Source organism: Arctopsyche grandis, chromosome 7 (assembly GCF_051622035.1).
Source record: "Arctopsyche grandis isolate Sample6627 chromosome 7, ASM5162203v2, whole genome shotgun sequence".
NCBI lineage: Eukaryota > Metazoa > Arthropoda > Insecta > Trichoptera > Hydropsychidae > Arctopsyche > Arctopsyche grandis.
The window spans coordinates 11,790,011-11,815,809 of NC_135361.1; the positions used below are offsets into that span (position 1 = coordinate 11,790,011).

Sequence of the window (25,799 nt, forward strand, 5' to 3'; positions counted from 1 at the left end):
GTTTCAATAAGCATTTAAGTACTATTCCACAAAAGTATTATTCTATTTTTTATCGATTTATAAAAAGAAGATTCCCTTATTTCGAATCAGTCGTATTATTTTTGAGACGGAGTCTAGTCTTATAAGCTCATTGTAACGTCTTGTAAACGCTCATTGTAGAACTATTTGCGTACAAAGCTCATTATAAAAAAGCAAGAGGGGAAAATATTGACGATACTCTCCATTATTAGAATTTCAGAATCCTCTCAAAAAAAAGAGGCAAACAGGTGCGCTATTATTTTCTATATTCTTCAAATAATTTCTCGGACAAGTGGAGCATATAAGAGCGTTACGACGATGTATGTTTATAAAAAATAATAATAATAAACGTATCGTGGAAAATGAGAAATTAACAGAATCAAGTTCCCCCTTGAATGTGCACAAGCCGTAACAATTCAATCAGAGAGGACCTTCCTAAGTAGAAGGAGGAGGAAAGGAGATGGAGAGGAGATGGGAAGAGAAGGAGAGGGTGACTGGCTCGACAAATTGGATTCTCTGCGGACGCACTCTTCTCGTGTGGGAGCAAACAGGGGCTGGCTGGGCCGAGCTGAGCTTCGACTGAGCTTCCGAGACGAGCGCCGCTTCAAAGAAAGCTCTCCTCCTCTCTGGAGCACTTGAATGCAGATACTCGACACAATGAGCGTGACATTAGAGAACCTTTGAGAAGCGCCCGATGGAAAAAAGAGTGAGGCGACTCGACTCGATTGTCGTACAACTACGTGAGAACCGGCGCCGTTCGAGCGCTCCTTCTATCTACTATTCTAGATAACACTTCCGGCTCCGATTCAATTTGACAACATACATACATATATAAAGAGCATCCCAATGCAATATGTATTGCCTTGAAAATAAGCGAAATTATTGTTAAATTCAAAAATACTTACAGAGAAAATATGCTAGATAAAATTTTGTAATACAGCAACTCTTGCATTTTCATTTTCGTCAAAACTCTTTTTCAACTGTCTCGATACTAAATGATACAACTAATATGACAATGTTACTCACACGACTTGAGTTTGAATATATGTATTATACATGGATACACGATAATCTTAGCCGTATTACTTATGAATGCATGACGACAATCTATCACTTAACGATAATCACTCTGACTATCGATTAAGTTATACAATTGACAGCTCTACCGGTAATATATGTATCACGATAATTTGTTCAACTGATTTACGACCATTTACAATTTCTGCTACAATTTGAGCACAAACTTAGTCTTGAAGAACTATTTTAGAAACGTTTTGAAGTTGATTAAACGAGTTCAAACAAAATCCAACAGCCAGGTTTCGAATCCAGAAGGGAGGGTCTTATCTACGTTTTCTTCGACTTTTAAAACTTTTATTCGATTTAAATCTACAAAAAAAGGCTGCTGAAATTTAAAAATCGCATGAAATGAATGGGCACTTGTAACTGTTGTTATTTTTAAAGCTGTCGTTGAAATATGAGCGGTTGAAAGGCAGTCACTCAAAACGATGATTGACGCGCGAAGAGATACATTTGTTGGCGCGAAGCTTTATTTATCCCGACGATGAAACGTTAAACGTTCAAGCTGTTTATTATTGAAAAATGTGTATTGTTAGACCGAAAGGAAAAAGAATCGTCCGACGATAAAGGTTAATCCGCTTTTTGCATCGTTCGGGATTGTGAGTAAATAAAACTAATGGTGAGAGATTGAAGAGCGAAGGAAAAATGGTCTCCGCTGGCAGGCGTAGAAAAACACCAAGTCGAGTCGGCCTTTTTGTTTCCGATGAGATATTTTTTGGTGCCAACGAGCGAGAAAATGTGAGGGCAAAGGAAATTCGACGACGACGATAAAATCGTCACATTCCGCAAATGTTTCCAAATACAAAATATATATGTATTTCATTTACTGTTATTATTTAACAGCGAAGAGGTAGTTTGTTTAGGCGCTTATTATACGGCAATCCATTACATTCGCCGGGGATTATTATGAGTAATAAAAATCCACCATACGTGCTCGGATAGAATTACGGTCTAAAAGAGATAGGCGATGAGTAGCTGCGAAATAACGGACGGCCGGAGGTTTTAGCGCAGCAAGAGAGGAAACCGTAAAGTGGAATCAAGGAGTGATAAACGATGGGGATTGCTAAATCAAAGATAACAACTCGAATACGGCTTCCCGTCCTTTTTTTCCCCGGCGATAAGCCTGCGGGGATATCTTTACGGCGATGCCACGGATACACGTGGAGATCTATGGAGACGTTTCGCGTCAGATGAGGGGATAAGCTCGGATCGAGAGCGCCTCGACAACACGGCAAGTGTTTTATCTGAAACGAGTCAATTTTAACACGCTATCTATATATGTATAAAAATTCTAACAGACCGGAAGATAATGTAAGTCAAATTATATTAAAAAAAAAAACAACAACAACATAGAAAAACATTCAAGTGAAGATTCATAAAATTCATCTAAAAGAGCAAAAAATGTGATAAAATATTATGAGTTTTGTATGTGCACGGAATTTTTTCGCGTGACGACGCCCTGTAAAGCTCATCGCATAAACCGTTGAGAGAAAGGTAGCGATAGTCCATAAAGGATTTGAAAAGAGTAGAGGGGGAGTATAAAATCGCTGAAAGAAAAGGACATAAAAAAAAGAAAATACTCCGACGAGGAGTTATCAATGAGAAATGACTGGAAACGAGAAACGGGAAAATGCTTTTCTTCTTATTCGGCGGTCGCTAAAGTACGAATGTTTTCTTCTGGGGTGTGTGTGTGTGTGTGTGTGTGTGCATTTTCTAACATGGGCTGAAACGTGTGTAGAGAAGGGAAGAAAGAGAGGAACAAAGTGTCGTCTCTGGGTTGCGGGACGAGCCGTAAAAAAGAAATAGCCTTCTTTCATGGCTAATAAGCGCGAGTTTGTCGCCATCGAAGTCGATGGGGAGAGCAAGTTTCCAGTGAGGCTTTATTGCCGGCAAATAGGCGCTGCTAAATGCGATGCCAAAAGAGCGGAATAGAGAAAGGCGGCGATGGAGCCGCAAGATGACACTTTATAATAATGTCTTGGCTGAGTCGAAAACGACTCTCGCTTTGTACAAATTCCTTATGCTCTGTATAAACGCGTGTTTCGCATTTTTGCTCGATGTCTTCATATTCCGAAAGAATGGGGCTTTAATTAAATCGACACGAACGGCAGCATTGTCGTAAAAGAATATTATTAATATAATACAAATTTCATTCATAAAAAAGAAAGGAAAGCAAAAAATGCCCACGGCGGAAAAATTTCTTGTCTAATTAAATCCTTGAATCTTAAAAAGTCTCCACCTTAAAAATAAATTATACAAATCCAACTTTCGATGGGGGAAGAATTGAATAATGTCGAAATAATATGGATAATATCGAAAATCAGCACAAGTACGTAAAAACGTACGTTTAAATAATTAAAATAAATATTAACGAACCTTGAATAGAGAGCGTCGTTCGTTCGTCCAGCAGACTTATATAACTCGGTCAACTGTCAACTGGACTATCAAACTATCAATGTCAACCAATCAGTGATTGACACCCATCAACCAATCAGCGACGAGAAATTAAAAATTCGATTGAAAGTGTACGCTGATTGGTCAATGTGTTTACGCTTATTAATTGCTGATTGACCTATTATAACCCGCTTTCACGTTTTCGTTTTAAATGGTAGCCACCGCCCAATTAAATGAAAGCAAAACATCTACCTATCAACGATTAACATTTATCAACCAAAGGGCGGTCACTTTCGCATACATTTTAATTTCGTGTCAATAGCTCATTGGCTGACGGGTGTTAATCGCCGATTGGTCGATTACTCGTTTTCACTTTATTATGTACTAGTAGTTTTACCCGGCTTCGCTCAGTATTTGTAATATAAACAGCTTAAACATGGCGAATCTAATAGTAAATATTCATTTGTTTTTTTATTAAATTTATTTGAATCGAAAAAAAAAACAAATCGTCGTCATAGAAACTTTGATTTGTTTTCAATGATTTCGAGACTTTGTACATACAGAGTTACAAAGTCTCTTTCGAAATTATACAATATTAGACTAGCTGAACCCGACATACGTTGCAATGCCAGAATAAGGCATGCAATTCCCATTCCCGTTCCCGTTTCAAGTGATGGTGGGAGCTCTACTAACGTCTCTTAAACGCCGTATCGTCATAAACCAACTGGTAACGTGGTTACCAACGAACACATTTCCTTGACTACACAATGGCGCTTCAAACTTTCGCGTCGGTAAAATCGTAATTACAAATATTATTACAGACAAGACATTCAATTTTATATACATATGTATATAGATAAAGAGTTGACAATCGAGCGAACGGACAACGGTCTATATCAAATTATAGTGAATATTCATCTTTTATAATTAAAAAAAAATTTAAAATATTGCTTTACGTAGGTACTAATCATTATTTTTAATATATACATACATTTGTCTATTAACTTTTAATGGGTCGCAAAATATATCTGAAGCAAAGAACGTGTCAACAACCACCGCACTAGGCTGATATAAAATAAAATGATAAATAATAAAGGATATGATCTATGTATGTGCATATGTACCAGCACTGAAACGACAGTCAATATACGTTAAACTTAACGATCTAAATAAATTCCATATTCGCAACAAGGGCGAAACGCGTGCGTAAGAAAACACGAAATTGATACCGATAATGCGAACCCCCGCATAAGCACATATATTATATATCAAAAGTCGGAGAATGTTAACATTTCGGCGGAATCTCGCGGCAATTTATTCGATCCCCGTGTTGGCGAACCATTTTTGCCCCGTAAGTAAGATGGGAATCGTGGCGGGAGATAAGCCACGTAATAAGAATCGGTATGGGGGGCGAACTCGAATCTACCCCTCCCGAGAATCCACCCCTGACGACGTAAAGGGGAGGTATTCGCCCTCCGAGCGTGGGGCTCACGTTTTCGCGGCATAAACTCTCAAATGGAGAACCGATGTTTTCGAGCTCGGTCGAATTCAAACGGCCACCACGGTTGATTTCGACGATTCACTTTCGACGACGAAACCGTAAAACACTGCTCCTGTAGGATGAGGGGGATCCGTGCGATTATCGACCACCATTGGCGTGATATCGAGTGAAAATAAGATATAGCACTCTCAATAAAATTTTACTGCGCGCTATTTGTCGAAAATCTCTTTATATATGTATGTATGTAGACGTACATAAATATATTTATAGAAGAAAGGTTCCCAACCATTTTTTGACACACATATCCCTTGGCTGACTATTTCTAAAAATTGTACTCGTATTATTTTTTTGTAATTTAATAAAGCTACAATACCCTAATTTGCTTAATGGGCAGACAAATCTATAGTAGATACTCATAAATCCACAAACATATATAAAATCACTATATACATATGTAGAAAGTATGTAGAAATATATTCTCATTTTATTTTATTATGTTATTTAATATTTGTATTTCTGTACTACTGTATGATTATCAAAAACCCTTGGGTTCATCGGCTTTCCCAAGTATTCTTAAATAAATAAATAAATATTTAAGACAATCTATTTAATACAATAGTTTCTCAAAATGTTCTTAATTTGCATTTAAAATAATCCTGTTCTGTTCATACACTGTATCATCTCTTCCCATTCAAGGTAAATAAAATATTAATGTAACAGTCGTATGCAACGTTTAACAAAAGAGATGTAAATAATCAATAATCGGTGCACTGGAAAATAAGAAATGATTGTGAACGATCTAAATGACCCCTCGCGTACCTTCGGTTGGGTATCGCTGATTTAGAAGACTTGGAATACGTTTATATGAATATTTTTAAGAAGGCGAAAAATGCGATGAATTTAATAAGGATCGTAAAAAAATTTCATTTTGAATCATTATTAATATTTTACGTAACAAAATCAGGATACATAAATAAGCGCGCTTGAAAAATACGGGACGAGAATCTCCAGAGGAAAAGACCACTTTTCTCGGTTTTCACGTTATACAAAATTAATTTCTTTATTAGTTCAAGGAACAACAACAACAAAGAGAAAATCGTCGGACGCAAAAAAAATACACAAATACCGAAGGGTGGGGTCGTCGGAAGAGGAAAATAAGATCCCCTTTTACAGGTAGGTGAACGAGTATTACCTGTGGAGAGCACAACGGGCGGCCGTATGCTGGGGGTCTCTTCTTTTCCTCTCACGAAACAATATAACTTTGATCTCTCGCGGGAGCAATTAAGTTGCGCAAAGTAAGAAAGGCCGAGAGCGGAGAACGAAACGGGCGCAGAATGAAATATCAAGAGATCCCAGACAGGTAGTGGGCGGGCATGTATAGAACGGACGTTTGTATACCCATTCATTGTTCCGAGATTTCCAGCGAGCGAGCTCTCCTTGCACAAAAGGCGAAGGATAGTTTTCAGCCGAGAAGAACTTAGCGACTGTAAATAAACCAGACGGCGAGATTGTCACAAGTTTCCAAATTAAACGAGGAGCGAATTAACACCGCAGAGGAGTCGTTTCAGACGTGACGACTCCTACCCCAATTACGCGAGTCTAGCGAGACGTGTTTAGATGCCGCTTCATAGCAAATTAATTCAAACACACATTGAATCTTGTAAAGACTAAACAATTATACGGTTTATTTACTCGTGCTTAATTGAAAAATGTATGAAAAAAGAGGAAATTGCAAAAGTCGAGTTTGGAACGGGAGCGTTAGCGCGAAAACGTTTCAAGTCAGGATACAATTAATACATCAACGCGGCCCCGACTTGAGTTTTCACGGTGGAATAAAATTACGCTCGGCTCGGCAGCAAAGTTAATCGCGAACGAAAAAGCAACTCACGGAAATCCAAGAGAGAGCAAATCTCATAAAGAAAAGGATCTAAAGAAATTATTAAAAGCGCAGAAAAGAAAACTAATTGAATATTAAATAACGAAAGTATGGCCTCCACGCGATATTTTCCCCGGGAAAGAAAGCATAATCATCATATACTAGGAAATATATGTATATTATGTAAAAAAAATGTTAATAGCGACAGATACTTAGCATTCACGAGCGATTTTAAATGGCTGTGTATATATTTTGCAGAGACGTGTAAAAACAAATTTACATAATGTAATTCTCATAACGAAGTGTCACGGTAGGATGATGAGATTTTTATACGAAAAGAAAAAGACGCGGAGCGCAATTTCTAAAGTAAATCTAGCGAAAAATATTTTTTCTATTATTAAATAATTTGATAATACTTGAAAAAAAAAGGAAACGATAAGATTTTCCGCTGCGATGGAGTATTTTTAAAGTGGAAAGTTAATTTCGCACAGAGGTAAAATAAAAAGAGTAAAAAAAAAAGCTCCAGAGGCAATATAATTAAATATGTCCAAACAAATGAAATCTTTTTCATCGTTACAAATGGCGAGGTTTCGGTGTGTCATTAAAAGCGAATAAAAAAACTTTCCCTGGGGAAGTTGAGCCAAGTGAGAAGAGCGCTGTAGGAGCGCCGGCACACGGAGAGGAGAGACAAAAAACAAGATAGTAGAGATTATTTGAAATGAAATTACCGAGCTGAGGAGAAATAACACGGACAAAAAGATGTAATAATTCCTTTTATAAAAACTTTTGGCTCGAGCAAATGGTAATTTGAGAACGTTCATTTGGAAGGGAAAAAAATGGGAAGGAGAGCGCCTTAGAACATCTAATTAAACACGAAGGTGTAGGAAAACGAAAGAGAACCGCGATAACGAGAGAAAAAAAAGCGAAAAGAAAATAGGTGTAGTAATGAGGTGCGAAGCAAATTTATTCCGTGGGAACGGACCTTCTGCAAGACAAATCATGTTTTTAAACAGTGACAAGAGCTGACACCAAGTGCAACTCAAATACCTAGCGTATATGGAATAAAATTTTAAGCCAAAACGCGAGAATTAAAAGGACAAATTACGTGAGAAGGGGCGCCGTAACGACATCATAAAAAAGGAATCGAAAGGCGAGTAAGAAACGTAAAATACGATGGGTCGTATAAAAAAAAAGGGTCAGAAAGTAAGACCGGAACATATTTCAGCGTTTGAGAAGATAGCGGATATCGGATTTAACCCCGATAGCGCAACTACTGGAGACTATTTCTTTGAAAGTCCCACATAAAACGTGTTACTTTGTATACAAAGGGAGGAACGGTTATGTCAAAAGGCAAAAGGATAAATCGCGCATGTACACATGTATACTATACATGTGTACATGCAAACATATTGCCCAACTGCCGTTGCTAAATAAACACACAAAAGGAAACAAGTTTACGGAAAGAAGAGTTTCGCTTACCTTATCATCTTCGCCTTCACTATCACACTGTAAAAATAAAACAAAAACAAAAATTAAATCACAGTATTATTCATTGTAAAATAAAAGCGTTATTATAAATGTACATTTATTCAAATAATAAAAAAACAAGCAGTTTAATACAGAATGGTTTCAAGCATTCTTTTCAACACAAAAAGCAGCCGAAAAAAGTAACATTACATTTTGAATGATCATACAGAAATTTATTATAAAAAAATTAAAATATACTTACGATATAGCCTTTACCGGAGCTACAACGGCTACTCGCCTGCAGGCATAAAAACAGAAAAACAAAACACATATAGGTTAAACACGACAATAAAAAAGAGAATTTCATCAAAAAACATAAAAAGCTAACATAAAAAAACAAGGGAGGGCACAAAAAATAAATAAAAATAAAATGACTAATGAACTTTCACCAAGTTGATTACCGGACCAACGAACGAAAAAAAATACACATATAAAACAACATAAAGGGAAAACGGACACACAAAAAAATGTATTTTGCGGACGACACATGACCGAGCGACGGATTAAAAATGAAAAGCGCCAACAATGGGGGGGAGGGGGTCGAGCCGCAGTAAAAGCGGATCAGGGATGAAAAGCTCGAAAGCGGAAGTGGTTTATGCGCGGAAAAGCGCATCAAGCCGATGCAGCAGCAGTGCATTTTGCGGCGGACAGATGCAACCCCAGTAGTTGTGATCGCGAACGTGTAATTAGTTTCCACGTCGGATGAACTAGTATCGGATTTGTGCGGCCAAATTGATTTAAATCGGATTATGAACCCCCCGCGGCATGAATTCCGTATTTTCAAAAGCGGATTACTAATCCGGACTGGCATCGATGAAACAACTTCGTGAAAATTCATATATATTAAACAAATTATGGTGTGATTCTAAACCAATAAAATTAACATCAATTTTAATTTTTAATAATTGTTTTCATTTAAAATAATAATTTAATGATTGGTTAAAACAACATGAACGTATGAATGAATACTCACGTCACTCAACCGATCCCTCGAGCTGTCTGGATCTCGTGGTGGAACCGAACTGCCCGTAAGCCTTTCGGAAGCTCTACCGCTATCGTCTGATGTACCGGCATCATGAGATAACGTAACACCCTATAAAATAAAATAAAAAGAAATGTATCCAAAAACCATTCGTAAATTTTGTAAAAAGTATTGCGTTTAAACAAAACCGCTCAGTTCCGAACTACATACAATAACCGTATAATACATGAAAGAAGTAGGCAAGATGGTCGAGGAACAAAATTTTTTTCGCATGTTGGAAAAATATTCTGTTTTATATGTGGAAATAAAAATAAAAGCGCTTTTATCTGGATGAAACAACACCCTCAGAAATCCGACTACATTCCAATGAGCTTTAACAATAGTATTACAGTTTCCATTACCCGGGATAATGTTTCAAAACCTCGCTCGGTTCAAAGGGAGAGACAGTCGATTTCAATTCGAGAATGGGGAGAAAAACTATACCCAACGACAGGCCACAATGTGTTTCCGCGAAGCACTTTGCCAGAAGAATTGAGCGAAGAAAATACACTTAAGGAAGAAAACGACCCAAGAAAGCCATGAATTATCACGCGGCCGTGACTTTCTCTATAAGCACGAAATAGACCGAAAGAGACCGCGTCGAGGGACGAAAGCGGGGTAAAAATGCGGTTAAACTGGGGGAAAAGTAATATAGTAAAAAAAAGCGGCATAAAATGCCCGAGCTGAAAAGGACCGTTGTAAAAGAAGGAAAAGCGGTTTAACGGTATGCCGGTTGAGTAATGGCCAACCTGTGGTCTATCAAAATATACGTACACTTTTCCATCAAAATGTGAAAACTCACATCATATTACAATATAAATTGATTTCGGATTCGACGAAATAAAATGTGGTGGATGAGTGTGCGCGTTCGATTTTCACTACGGAGCTTGTAAAACAAGGAAAAGAGGATAACACATTCACGAGATGGGGTATTTGTGCGAAGCATTTAGCGCTTCGGGGAGATGAAGAGCTTTAGTGTGAAGAAGAAAAGCTTAGCTGTGGCGCGCGGATGGTGCTTTTGAAAAAAAAATAAGAGGAAAAAATATGCTAGGAAAGGAGCGAAATTTCCCGGATCAACATCAAATGTAAATGCGGCGGCAAAAGCTTTCCTATTTTTTTATTTTTAAATTATCTCCATTTTTTTTTTTTGCACGCACATACATATTATATATATATACGAATTTTTTTAATATCAAATACGGTTTATAAATGCATTAAAATACTTAACTATATTTAAATAAAATTTTATATGAGGAAAATCAGAGACATCTCCGAGCAGTATTTCAAAGTTTTTTAACATAACGAATACATGAAAAGTGAAAACGATACCATATCATTATTTCAAGCTCGGAATATTTTCTACCGGAAAATTCAATTTATAAATTTATAAAAACATTTTTAAAAATAAGCAATTATAACGGTGATCAATATTGACTAAAATACAAATAAATACATTTCATATGAGTAGATTATTCAAATAAATTTCAACACTGTTTAAAAGTATAATTACGCACACTTAAGATTAATGAGACTTCATACATTTTTCGCACAACTTTTACGCAATACTTCGAAATTATTTTTATTAACAATTAGTACTATTTAAGTGAGTAATACTACTTTGAGATACAATCTAGAACTTAGTGATTTTATAAAAGCGACACGTCTTCGCGTCGTGGTTGGGTTTACACAGCTCTACGTCAAAAAGTAACAAAATTTATGAGGCAGCATTTTAACTACACTACACTGAGTATACATATATTGTATACATGTGTAGGATACTTTCTATAGCATAGTACTCAGCATGGCTGATACAAGGTCTTGAGGCGTTCGTAATTAATGCAGGGGCGTCGGGCTTTAAGACGACGACGGGCAATCTTGACTCCCCGGTGCGACAAATAAGGCATCGGCGTCTTGGGGCGTCTCGAGGCGTCCCGGCGCTAATAGCGCCCCCTAATCAAATTAATCCGAGCCGACGCTGTGCTCCGCGGCCAACGTAATAATCGTCCCGGTTAATCCGCACCCAAATGAGAGAGGCTAATGAGCTGCCTGACGACCAACGATCACACCATACCCATCCCATATACGTACATATGTATATACACATCACAGGTGAAACGAAAGTCCCTTTAAAATCATTTAACAGAAACTTTTGAGTTAAAAAAATTCTTCAAACACGCTTAAAATCAAATATTTTTATTAAAAAATTAGGCAGCGGCGCCTCTTTCGCGTGTGCGAAAAAAATTTAATCATAAAACGAGACAGAAAAAACTTCATGTCAATACTAACCAAAGCACATTTTGGAAAACAAAGATTGAAAGTCTGTGAAATATTAATTAGATTGTTTTTCATATAATACAGTACAAATATTATATCATTGTATTATTATATATTACTAGTGTTTTTACCCGGCTTCGCTTGGTATTTGTAATATAAACCGCTTAAACATGGTCAATCTAATAGTAAACATTTGTTTTTTTTATTAAATTGAACGTCACGGATTTTACGACCCAAACAAAATATACATACAGTCTCTTTCGAAATTATGTATATATGTATTACTAGATATAAGATTATTTAGGAACAAATTTCTTCTAATCTCCTCTTCCTTTCCATTTTCTTGTCCCATTATTGGTTTGAGACAAGATATTATGTAAAAGTATGTTGTGGATCACAATGCCTCGATGAAAACGATTTTTGTAAAGTATTTAAAATGAAGAAAAACGGTCTGCATCACAAAATTCTGTGAATTGGTTGTATCTAATCAGTTAAGAAATCTTGATAAATCGATCGTCAACACAATCAAATGGTATATGATATTATACATATAATTTACCAGAGATTGATGAGATAGCATCAGAAGGGGAAAGAAAGTAATAGCGATATTATACGTATGATATAATATATGTATGTACATATGTATACTTTGATTATTTGGTTATAGTGACGTTTTTCGGATACCTCTTATGCCGCTACGACTCAATCATCATCATTATCTATCATTTACAACCATCCACCATCCACTGCTGGATGAACGCCTCTCCAAAAACGCTTCCATTCGTCTCTGTTTTGCACAACTCTCATCCATCTCACTCCACATATTTTTCTAATTTTGTCTATCCATCTTCCTTGTGGTCTTCCTTTTACCCTTTTATATTTTCTCGGGTATCATTCTAACACCTGTTTTGTCCATTCTTCTAGCTACGTGACCCGACTCGCCCATTGTCATTTCAATCTCTTCGCTCTATCCACTACCCTTGTCATAATTTTCACACACATATCCCGGTTCCTTTCTTTTCTCGTTATGCCAAGCATACAGCATTTCATGCTTCTTTGAATGCATTAGACTGTGCAGCATCTTGGCGTTCAATGTCCAAGTTTAACATCCATACGTCACCACTGACAAAACGCATTGAACGAAGATCTTTTTCTTCAGGTTAAGTGGCATTTTTTATTTAAAAACGGCGGTATTGACATTAAATAAAATTAAATAAAAATGCATGTGTGTGAAGATAGCGCTCGAGTAAATCATAAATAAAACATACTTTCCAGTAAAGAGAATTATTTTCGAAGAATTGATAGATGTATTACTACTTTATCTACATACATATGTACATAAATTTTTTTTAATATTATTTAATTTATCAACTCTCAAATTCACAATTTTCGAAAAACACATTCGACATTTCATCGTATCGATCACCAGTATTTGTATAGTCGTATAAAACTTTTCATACAATCTAATGCATATCTTGAAGTTCTATGATATAAATTTACACTATTTTTGAAGTGTTACCATAGTAAAAATCAACCCCTCGAGAAAACGATCGGATATATCACTAAAATCACCACATTTCCAACAGCATATTACATATTAGACCCCTCCCTCAAGGAAAAAATTGAAAATGCACTCCTGCACACACACACTTGCACATCACAAATCACCGTGGGAAAAATCGGTAGAGATTTACAATATCCAACCGGTGCGGTGGCGGATTACTCCGACCGAAAATATTTGCAAATTTAACCCCAAAAATCGATAAGCTTCCCGGCATATGTCCGTCGACGACCGTGAACGAGGGGTTGCGGAAGCCGCAGAATGGCGGTGCATTTACATTCTACCGTAAATCAGCTGCGGGGTAAATTCTATGAATTGTATACTACAACACTAGGTACTGCCCAATTTATTATGCTCACACATATAAATGTGACGATCATACATATTTAAACCCGATAGAATATCCGAATGCACTAAATTAATAAAATCGGTGACGTTGGCTGTTTGCACTTTGTATTTCGTATGTATGGAAGAGATAGAGCATTGTCTATGAAAGCTGTGTCTGGTCTGTTGGTGAGAAGTGGTCGAACGACCGCAATCCCGGATTAAGTAACCTTACAACAACGGTGTTTCAGAGGTGGAAGCGTTTATACGAATTTGCAGTGGCAAACGTGGCAAACGTGACAAATTAGCTCTCTAATGTAAACAATTTGACAAAAGACCGTGTAATACAAAGATTCTCCGAGCGATCTCATACATACAGATACTATTTATGTTAGGCTTTAAGAGGTTTTGTAATACGTTAAGTATGTTTTAGAATATATACTAAATGTGTTGACCTAGATACATGCATGTAAAATATTATCATGAAGTAACCACTAGTAGCACGAGTAATGAAAGCAGTGCATGCATAGGAGCATTAATATCATTATCATTATTTTAAAGGTCTATTCATACTGGCACAGCACAGACCGGCAACTGCACTTAAACAGCAGTACGTATTCTTTGGAACATTATATATTAACACATTAATATATTCCGTAATATGTGCGTGACGTAGACGTAACAGTTACAACCGACAAGATCTATTCAACTTATACAGCTGTACATGTCACCGAAACGTATCAAGCAGAACCGGTTTCTTTGGATAATGTAGAAATATTCACGCACGACGTGACGTCATAATAGCGGGTGCACGAGTACTAACGAAGTTACACCCGCTACTATATATTTCGGAATATTGACTCGACGATTAGACGCAAAAAATTTTGAAGCGTATCGTATAAATAGAATGTAACATATATGTAAGCCGATTTTACTAAACTAATCTGAACGTGCGCTGCTATATATTATGAATAGAAGTAGTCTTTTCCGTGTACTGCTGTACTGGGCTGTTGCCTTGCAGTGCTGAATAGTATGAATAGATCTTAACACGTACGGTTTGTGGCTGTCTGACTTCATGGACCAAATAGTCAAAAAATTCGAGGGAATTTATCAAACGATTATCAGTTATACAGTTATAATCATCTTCGGCCACCGAAGTCTGGTTATAACCAGACTTTTGGGGGCCAGGATGCTGTAACCCAAAAAAAATGGTTCACTATTGTCAATTACTACAAAGCAAGACAACAACAAAAATAGTTGATGCCGCCATAAATTACCTCCATTATGAAAAATACCTCGCCATAAAAGCCATATACCTCTTCATTACCTACAAAGCAAGAGAGCAAAAGAAAGGTTGACAATAGTGAACCATTTTTTTGTGCATAAAGCATCGTCAGCCGCCTATATCTGGTTATAAGGTTATAACTAAAGGTAGGATGGCCAAGGTGCCGCTCATTGTTTCATTGTTGTAAATTCTTTATAAAAAAGGTTCGGCAAACCTTTAACAATGCATTTACAACATTTGAACAATACGGGGCACCCTCTGGGTCAGGGCTTTAGTTATAACTAAAGCCCGGACCCTGAGGGGGCTGTATATTGTTCAAATGTTGTAAATGCATTATTTAAGGTTTACCGAAAATTTTTTACAAAGGATTTACAACAATTGAACAATAAACGGCACGCTACCGGCCCTACCTCTAGTTATAACCAGTGAGCGGCGCTTGGATGCGCCAGCTCGAAATAAATGGGTTCCTTTTGTCAATTTCTATTGTTAACCTTTTTTTGCTCTCTACAGAGCAAAAAAGGTTAACAATAGAAATTAACAATAGGAATCCATTTCAGCGCACTTTCGCGCCTATCTCTGGTTATAACTCGACAATATATGTGTATTAATTATCTCATTATTACAAAGAAAATGCAATATATATGTATGTATGTGTACATGTTACAATCAATTTGATCTGCTTATTATTTAAAATAGCCAGTTTTATAGTGTCACATTAGGTTCAAAAGACATGAATGGAGAAACAACATCCAAAATGTCGACCGCATTTAGAATGGGTAGATAATGAAGAACATTACTCGTTACATACAGAAGATGCATACATACTATACAAAACATGTGTACAATATCAATACTTTGATTGTTACTAGTTAACTACATATATACGTAAGTTTAGCAATTAAAATCAAAAGAGGCTTGTTTCGTGAAATGCGATTATAAAAATAAACAGCAGCTGACATTGTAATAAATCACAACGATATATTGTAAGCTAGTTTCAACAAGGGGTGTCAATCTGCAGCAGGTGAAGTGGTAAGCCGTTATCGGAAACACCACAAGACATATCGCATTCGAATCGACGACAGGATGCTCGCCACTCAGCCGCAGTCTGCAGGAAACGACCGCGACATCCGCAATTTTCCGACCGGGAAATTCCTGCCCGTCATCGTATCGAAAAAGCACTAAACGATAGAAATCGAATGCCATTCGCAAACGTCGAAAAAGCACCTCGACACACGTACCCAGCATTAGGTAGGCAAACGACGTAAACGAGACACGTTGCAGTTGTCAGTCAAAAAGCTAGCGTAAGAATAATGTTTTAGCTGTAACACACACACACACAAATCTGCAGGAGACAAAGATAAAAGGAGTCGGAGTTGTGGAGGGCCTCGGCTACATACATCCTGGCGCACTTTGCGGGCCAGCGTGGCACCGCTCGAAAAAAAACCATCAATCACACTTTAGCCTGGAGGTAGTGTGGCGGGAGTGGAGAGGGGAAGAGGCTGCTGTGCGCCATAATGGAAAACGGGGTGCCGGGAAAATGGAGAGGAAATATTATGAACCGCACGAGCGTAAACAAAAAGTACGCGGTGCCCGGTATACAGGGGGTAGGAGAAAAGCACTTTTGAGCAGAGGTAATCCGCCGTTTTGTCAAAGGATGAAACATGCTTATGCGTCGTCGATGAAGATGGAAATCATTTTCGACTTCATTGGGTAAATTCGATACATGAAAAGAAAATTTTTGAATTATTTGATTACGACCCGTAGAATTTCTAAAGCTTGTAAGAGTTTGATAGCTTGGCAAAGCTCAAGTAGAACTTGCCTCAATGGACCGTTTATAGAAACTATCCATTGCATTGATTAGCTAGCTTTGAAAGTTAAGAAGTTGTATTTGCTAGTTGAATGAGCATTAATAGAACATCTGAAGGATGAAACTGAACAAGCATGTTACCAAAATACATTGATTCTACATAGGTTCAATTTACCGAATACCACCAAATATGAGTGCATTTATAAATAACACGACGTTTCACAGAAGATTGTAGTGACACTTTTTTCTACACGTGACATGAAAATTATGGTAGATAAAAAAAATATAACGCACAGTATCATTAATAGGTTTAATATACTTGCAGCACTGTGAGGAATAGCGAGTGATCAGAATTTATGTATATCTCCAAATATACTGAATGCAGGGTCTTCATATTTTATGCATTCCTCATCAAAACCTCTATGATTCGAATTATGTCATTACGAACAAAAACATCGATCAATCTCATCAGAAATGATTATTGTACACGTGTCTAAGGGATGCGAATGAGAGGGGGAATTCAGAAAGCCGCGCTCAACGGTGAGAATGATATCCGCCTTGGAATGGCGGTTTTGCTTCAGCCATTATTTTTTTCATTTCTTGCTCTTATTTTATATTATTCGACGTTTAATACACGATAAAATGATTTTAAAACTAATTATAATAATTAACTTGGCAGATTTTGCATTATTTTAACTTAAAATACATATTTTTAACTGAACGCTGATATTTTTTTTAGCAGAGTAAAGCAAGTGGTGAAATTTTACATGGTTTAATTTAATATTACAACTTGATTCACTCATCTTAAAAGGAAATTTTAAACCTAGCGGTGAGTATGACACTATGGAAACGGGCAAAGAAATAAAATTGAAAGTAGGACTTGAATTATATTCCAGAGAACAATAGCATGAGCTTCTATTGTACTGCAAGGCCACAGAGCTTACGATAACAATCCTCGATTGCATTCAAAAGCGTTCACTTAATTAAATGGAAGTTCTGAAAGCGTCATCGCCTTTTACAGTGCTAACCAGCTCGAACACATTACACAGTTAGAAAAAGTAAATAAATTCAATATAAGCGAGGTTTTATAGGATGGAATACATATGCATTATACTTTTTCGTACTTTGCGAGCGGCGTACGAGAAAGGGCGCTCAAGATTTACGACCATCGATACGATATTGAATTTCCCAAGTGAAGTTTCTGAAAGCGAACGACGGGAGAGAGAGAAGCAGTGGGAGGAGAAGCAGGAGAGTGTGACACGGAGTGAGGATAGATAGAGGGGCCACCGCGATGTAAATGGATATCTCGACCAGGGTCCCTTTGCACATAAATTATATGTAGCCGATTCGCAGTACACGGACCGTGCTAATCAAATCACCGGGGGCAATCAAATCCAGGGCGGTAATTGCTTCCTCCGGCTCGGCGAGGGCTATTCAGCCACAGAAGGGATGGCCTATTGCGTCACTTCTTGGGAGGTCCCTGAGGTCGGTGTCGGCTTACCGACAAAAATTGAAGAGCCCGCAGGGCGCCTATCCATTACCAGGTCCCCTCCCTATTGCGGATTTACAAAACGCTATCGAGTAACAAGTGTGATTGGGTGCATTCTAAATGCAATTAATAGGCATTTTCCGTACAGACAGTGTTTGAAATGGGGATTAGTGGTTTTGGGTTCAGATTAGGTAAGATAAGAGATTGTTAAAGATTTGCCCACTTGCATCCAACCGAAAGATGTGTATGCAAATATCATGTATTGACTGCAGAATTGACAAGTTACTCAAACATTTCTTCAAATATATACTAAACATTTCTTCAACTCAGCGTTATTGATCATTGTCAAATATATGTCAATACGAAGATAAATTGTTATAAATTAAACCGAAAACACTCTAGGGGGCGAGTTTTGGCCTGGGTCGTACTATCTTTAGAAACAACACGTGCCGCATACCTCCGTGTGTTTACGCCCTAAATATATATACCTTGGGAACTGATGAAAAATTCATTGGTATTTAAGTTGAATCAAGTTTCATTAGATTTACGGAGATGTATGCGACACGTGTTTTTATTTGCATAATCTATGCTATAGTTGATAACGGTGATTTCCACATTTGAAGAAATGTAGAAGGAAGTCGTCGAAAAGAAAACCCCCACGGATTATTCACTACTGGAGCCCAAGAACGTGCCCGTTCCGTTCGCTTTAGTGTGTTTTCGCCTTTAGTTTATATGTATGGAAAATTCTTTTGCTTACGTATGTATATATGTAAAACTCAACGATTGGGTATTTTGTCAATGGGTTAGGTAAATGGGAAAAAAATTGTTCAATATATCAATTCTATTGAAATTGATTTTACTTTGATATGTTAGGAATATGAAGTATGGTAGTATTACTTATAAAACCATAAGAATTATTATGAGTCCCAAAATTTGAAAAAAATTCTTAACTTTATGAAATCAAATTGATAAATTCATGAAACGACAACATCGTTGAAAGCACCGCAACATTTATTCTTAAATGAAAATCTCGTGTAAAATATTCTACGAAATCTTCGATCGTGTTAATCCACTAAAAATGAATTAAAAAAAATTAAGCTTTCACTTTCAACCATTCCTACTTAATAGATTTACCATACAACATAATGATTGTGGCAAACTTAACTGGAACATGTTGAAGCGTGAACTTTAACACTTGTTGCATTAGTAACATACACATAGGGTCTATTTATACACGTCTAGTCGGAATTTCTCGCTATGCGACGTTTCACGAGCTTCAAACGAACACACACATACATCACCAATAGCATTATATTTACGACATCATAGCAATAACAACAAAGTGCAAATGATTTATGGGCATGGTAATAATTTTAATGACCCATTACCAATTGAACACACAATATAATCCAACGCAGAAAGAAGCAGGATAAAACCAACGAAACAGCTCGCACTTAGCATTATATAGCCCTGTCACAGTCAGGTGTAGAAACAACCCCGGGGGCAGCCGGTTATAAATTATGGAAATCTTCGGAGCCTGGAGCGCTAAACCCTGCCAATTTCATTATTCCGGCGTCTCTCCCCCGTTTGAATTATTTACAGCCGTAATGGATGGCCGCACTCGCAGCCGAATCGCAACAATTACCGTTGACAGAAACATTAAACAACGTCAAAAAGTTGTATCCGGAAGTTATAGGGGTAAAAGAGTGGATTGTACAGTCGAGGGGGTTTGAGCGGGTGGGGGAGGTGCGACAGATCTAATATATTTATTTGGTAGCCCGAGCGAATAATCGAGTCGGGCGCGGCGACGATCACTCACCATGATTAATGACGTTGATGGTGATGCGCAATCTTCGAACGATCCCGGACACGGAGGGAAAGCCACGAATGATTACGGAGAAAGATCGAGACTAATAGCGGTTCTCGATAAACATTTTTTTTTCGGCGGTGCACCGATATGGATTCAATTACTGCATAAAATTGGATAAGTTGGCGTTCGAGCGGATTAAAAGTGGATTGCGGGTTTGACGTGGAGATGTCGACAGGTGATTTGTCCGGATGACGGACGCGTGCATTATTAACCAGACGCTGGGCGTCCATTCATACGATATTCATCAAAGCGATTGGACGAACTGGACTTGACTGTCTGCAATGTGTGGAATTACCAACGTGTATATAATTTACATATGTATGATATGCGGCGTTTGAGAGTGATCGAATTTATCAAGTGTGATGATTTAATACGCGCCAGGATCATAGATGACGTGACTGCATCAATAGAGCTGTTTGTATGCGTTAAAATCAACTGATTGGATTATATTGAAAGCAAGCGCCAATTTGTCTCTTTTTGTGAATTAATCAAACAGTAAAATATGTACATATTTAAAGAATGCATATAGAAGTAGAATTCGAAATCTTTAATAAACGTGTTTTCGATGTAATCGGATGGTTTTAATAAAATAAATATTTATTCATAATAGCATGTCGACTCTTTCAATGCTAATATTATGATATAAAGACATGTTTGCATTCAGGATTTCAATAGTATCGTATTACATAACAAGGCATAAATTACGGTCCATATCATCAATAGATGTTATTTAAATCAGTAGGGAAATTTACCGACCTGTTAAACAAATTTCAATTTTACTACATATTTAACGGAAAGTTCCTCGCTTATTAAGTCACGACATACAGTAACCGTAAACGTACTAGATGTCTAGAGTATGGAAAAGTGACGTACTGGAATTAAAATTAGTAATGAAAACTCATAGTACTTTTTTGGAATAAATTAGTTCAAAAGGGTATAATTCAAATGGGAACAAACAAGATGTTTGTTTGTTCCAGTGAAGAAGATTTACGTGTAATCTCGTAATAATAAGTACGTGTATAATAATTAGATAATATTTATGCTGCATGTTCATATGAATGTTCCATGAAAACTAATAAACTCAGAGAAATATGTTTATTTGCATAGCGCAAAAGTGGAAAACATGATAATTATAACTAAACCAACACACATAGTAGAGCGAAAGAGAAGTTTAAAGCTGCATATACAAATAATATAAGCGTACATATGTATATACATGTACATAAGATTCGCTAAGAACACAATAATAGTCAGGATAAGTGGCTAGAAGATAGTACGAAAGAAGTAATTCGAATGGTACCCAAGGGAAAACATATACATAGGTATATAAAAAAAAAGCATAAAGGATGACGTATCTCAAAGAATAAGACAAGACCTAAGTTCATTATTCATTAACACTGCAGTTCATTACGAATTACGATACATCCAACTCTTTCCCAAAACAAAGCTGTAAATTGCCTCAACATGGTCAGTTCAATGGCCAGCACATACATATTAACTAGCAGCATGGCTCGGTAGTTGCGTTGACATTAGGCACCGAGAGCTCACCGGATTAGACCCCGTGTGCTGACCGCAATTTATTTATTTAGATTTTTAAATCATTTATTTTGAGTATAACCTTTAATGCTGCTTGTCAGACTTGGATATTTATGACTCCCAAGTCGATCGTTTCCTATCAGAGTTTGTCAATTTATCTGATTTCATTGTTGAAACGGTTCCTCCATCAAATTGGCAAAAACCATCCTATCCACTATGTGACCACTATTTGAATATTATTTCAAAAATTTATTATGTTTAACAAAGATGTCTTATATATGTATATAGTATTTGTATTATGCTTATATGTCTGGTCACAGTGACGTGTTCTGTAATTCCACTGTGTTACAATTCCACTGTATTCTGTAATGCCACTGTGGCTAGTATTTAAATAAATAAATAAATAGAAAATATAGATCATACAAGAAAAACTTTTTAATTTACGTAATTGAGGTGGCATAAATACATTAATCAAACCGATAGGGCAAAGTGGTGCGATTCGAATGACCGGCACTGTAACACGATTGTATTAAAATGCAAAACAGTTGTTTTGACACGGGGACGGGGTCGAATCGCGTGACGTCCCCCAACTAGTGTGACGGATTTCGTTCAACCCTCATTATTAAATCAATTATCAAAGGCATCGACAGAGTGAGCGGTAATTACTGAAACGAAGTCCATGAACGAGCAAGAAAATTAGTTTTCCCAGGAGCGAACGAGAGGGAAATCCCGACGCCAGGACGTCCTCCTCTAGCGAGAGAGCAAGCTATTGACGAAAGGCTTATCCCCCCGGTTTGTACACAAAGTAATAAAGTGGCTATTCGAGCGAACCGCACCAGACTAATTACCTCAAAGTATACATTTATACATATTACATCATACATATGTATAGTATACATATATGTACATACATATGTAAGTTGTATCGCGAACAGGATTGTGGTCTTCGTCACTCAACCGTATCGAAGAGATTTGAATAATGTGAAGCTGCGATAGAATTGTTAATGGACGACTATTACACGTATACGAATTAGACACAGTGGTTCCATCATTGTTATTCAATTAACGCAAATTAGCGTCGTAGATTCGACGTTAATTAACAAACACGTCAAATGTATTCTTGAAAATGTGAACATTAAGATAAAAAGAGTAATTTTACTTAATCGTTTACGATCAATCACTTTAATCGATATTGTGATGATGGTTTCTAAATTACAATGTCGATTCAATTTGTATAATGCAATGTCGATTCAATTTGTATGATAAAACGCATATTTTATCACTAAAATAGCAACAGGAAAAACTTTTATAATAAAAATAACTAGGAATGAATACGACGGTTGATGTTTGAACGATTTGTATACTCGGAAGTAGAAAAACTATCAACGCCTGCACTTTTGCAACATCTGTATGTCATCAACCATTTCTTCTCGGCTATTGTTTTATATTTTATTTGATATTTTCTGTATTATAACTGTATTTATTAACAAACACCTTGGGTCCATCGGATATGCCGTCTTTCCCAAATATTCTTAAATAACTACATTAACAAGTATTGTTGAGACGATTCTATTCGAAATTGACCTATCCAACAAAATCAAAATCTATTCCTACTTTTCATTCATACATTCCATTCTAGAAAGCAACGGGAAACTACTGAAAATAATATTTTCAAAAGTTTCCTTTTAGCAGCCTTTTCCGGGACAGGTTCACTACAAGGCAAATAGCACAAATGTTTAATGTGGTTAAATCCGCTGCGCTAGAAATCCAGTATGCAAAAATGAAATAAAAAATAAATAAACAACGTCTACTTCCATTTGATGGCTTTTTTAAATGAGATTTTGCTTCAAAGCAAATCAATTCCGATTAGTAAAAATAAGATTTTTACAAACAATCTCGAACATTATAAATGATCATTCATCCAGTTGCCTATTATCCGTTTGATATTTATGAAGGTAAAAAATAAATAAAAAAAAAACACCTCATCATGTACGACTGTACGTGTACAAGTAAATATATTTGAACACTCATTGTAAGCACTTTTCATGTTAATGGCAGTACAAATGTTTACTTTGTCAGATGCATAATAAAAGTGAGCACATACATATGAACTGCTGGAAAATTTCTAAATTTATGCGAACACTCATCGCCTATAAAAATAAAGAAGGCATATACTTATTAAGCTCAATTGGCACGAACAATGCCGACTTGGGTATATTATCCGCAAGCTGATATGAATTTACGATGTGTGTCCTATTTGAGTTTGAGCGATATTTGTTACGATAGTGTGTACACATATGACTGAGAAGGAAACTACGGTAGTATATTTTAAGCGTTTGGCACCGCTTCAAGAATGCTGATTTCGGTGTAAAACATTATTAACGTGATTTATCTGTGTTTATGGTGGATACCGCGTGGTAATGTAATACAATTTTGCTAATAGCAGACGGTTTGCCCCAACTGGCATGTATTCAAAACATTTATTCGCCATTACGCCCGCTTAATTTTTGAATTTCATCGCGAATGTAAACAAGAAAAGCGCCGACGGTCATCAAAGCGCAATTTTGCAACCGAAAACGATTATTTATGTGAATATGCGAGAGAGATGCCATTACGATCGAACGCGTTCGTGAGAACAGATTTATGAATCGAAGGAACACGTTTGATTTATGCACATTATGGTTTATCTATGAAGTGTGTTAACAATATAAATTTTAAAAAGATTTAAATTACAATATGTACGAAGTTCATATCCTTTAAACGCCAAGCGATAGCAATGTAAATTTATAATGAAAATTTTATTTTTCAATTTATAATATGTAATGTGACGTTACAGTTTAAGCCGTTGTGGCTCTCCGCCGAGTAAACATTGTTTTAAACCACTCAACGCGTCTCATTTTACTCTACCTCCTATGTCTCCGGACAACCAGATTCTTCATTATTATTATGAAAATTAAATTAAATTAAAATAATGGTGACAAATGAGGGTGGGTGGCTAATTTGATAGGAACTGTCGAAAAAATCAGATAAAACTAGTTTGATAGGAAACGATCGATCTGGAGTCACATATATCCAAAGTCTAACCAGCAACACCCAGTCAGGGATCGAACTCGTGGCCCCTCAGTTGATGGTAATAGAAACTTTTAGATATATAAGCAAAGGATGTGAAATTATACAATGTGTATTATTTTTTTTATAATAATGTCTTCCAAAGCGTCGCTAATATGTATGTAGATAAGAGTTATCTTTCCTTCCTACATATATCATTTCATAAGATATGTTGCTAGATCTACATATAATAGATTATCCAATGAATTTAGAAACAAGAAATTTCAATTAACAAAACTCAAAGATTGACTCCTAAAACTCAGCCGGAACTTTGGGTATATAATCCATTGGAGGAAGACTTATTTTTAGCACTTCTTCATTATTGCGTAATTTAGAATCATCGGAATTGTTTTATAAGTTGAAAGCTTTTTCAATAGAACTTTCTTAACACTTATTATTATAAAAATGCAAGGAAAACCAGATCATAGTTTTAGAAATACACTTGAATATCTAAATATAAAACAAACGAACCAAAAAAATGCTCATAATGTATAATATAATCTGCAGTAATAATAAGTTATCACTTTATTTAAACTAATATAATATTAAATTCCAGACATTCTAACTCAACATCGCCTAGATAAATTTTAAATTAATTCACGTATACAATGTCTGCGAAACTCGGTCGATCAAATAAACGAGCACCCCAACATAATATACGACGGGAGTGGAACTTTAAATTGCGATTTAGTACTACGCAAAATAATAATAATAAGTGATTCGATATTGAATCGAAAATCTCGCCAAATACAATAAAGCGATTATGATGTCTGGTGCAAAAAAATGAGTGGGAATGGGATCGTAAATTAACGACCCCTCGGAGCGGCATCATAAACAACGACGATAATGTTCGCGCGCCTGTCGGCAACAAAAAAAAGCGTAAATTGACTCCGCTGGCGGAAAAGTTGAAGGCTGTTTTCCGGCAGCAGTTCTCGAACAGAAAAGCTCCGAATATGATTTATAGCCGACAGCGTGAGAGGTGTGTGTGTGTATAAAGCGGGTGGATTCGATGGGTGGGGTGGGTGGTAGAACAACCGGATTTGTCGCGACGCTTTTGAACCGGAAGTGGCTTGAAGCGGCGCCGGTGGCGGTCTGAACCGACACCGATTGAGCGGTCCGGGGTGATAGGCG

The 25,799-nt window shown here is 36.7% G+C and overlaps 1 protein-coding gene across 2 annotated transcripts in view; it reads right to left on the reverse strand.

Moving 5' to 3' along the window:
* LOC143914766 (uncharacterized) overlaps positions 1 to 25,799 on the reverse strand; it is a 228,510-nt gene that overhangs the window by 190,219 nt on the left and 12,492 nt on the right. For both annotated transcript variants that reach the window (XM_077435095.1, XM_077435101.1), the window contains exons 2-4: positions 9,367 to 9,486; positions 8,596 to 8,631; positions 8,346 to 8,372 (exon numbers count right to left, since the gene is read on the reverse strand). The gene's annotated coding sequence lies outside the window, so the exon portion shown is untranslated. The remainder of the gene's footprint in view (positions 1 to 8,345; positions 8,373 to 8,595; positions 8,632 to 9,366; positions 9,487 to 25,799) is intronic.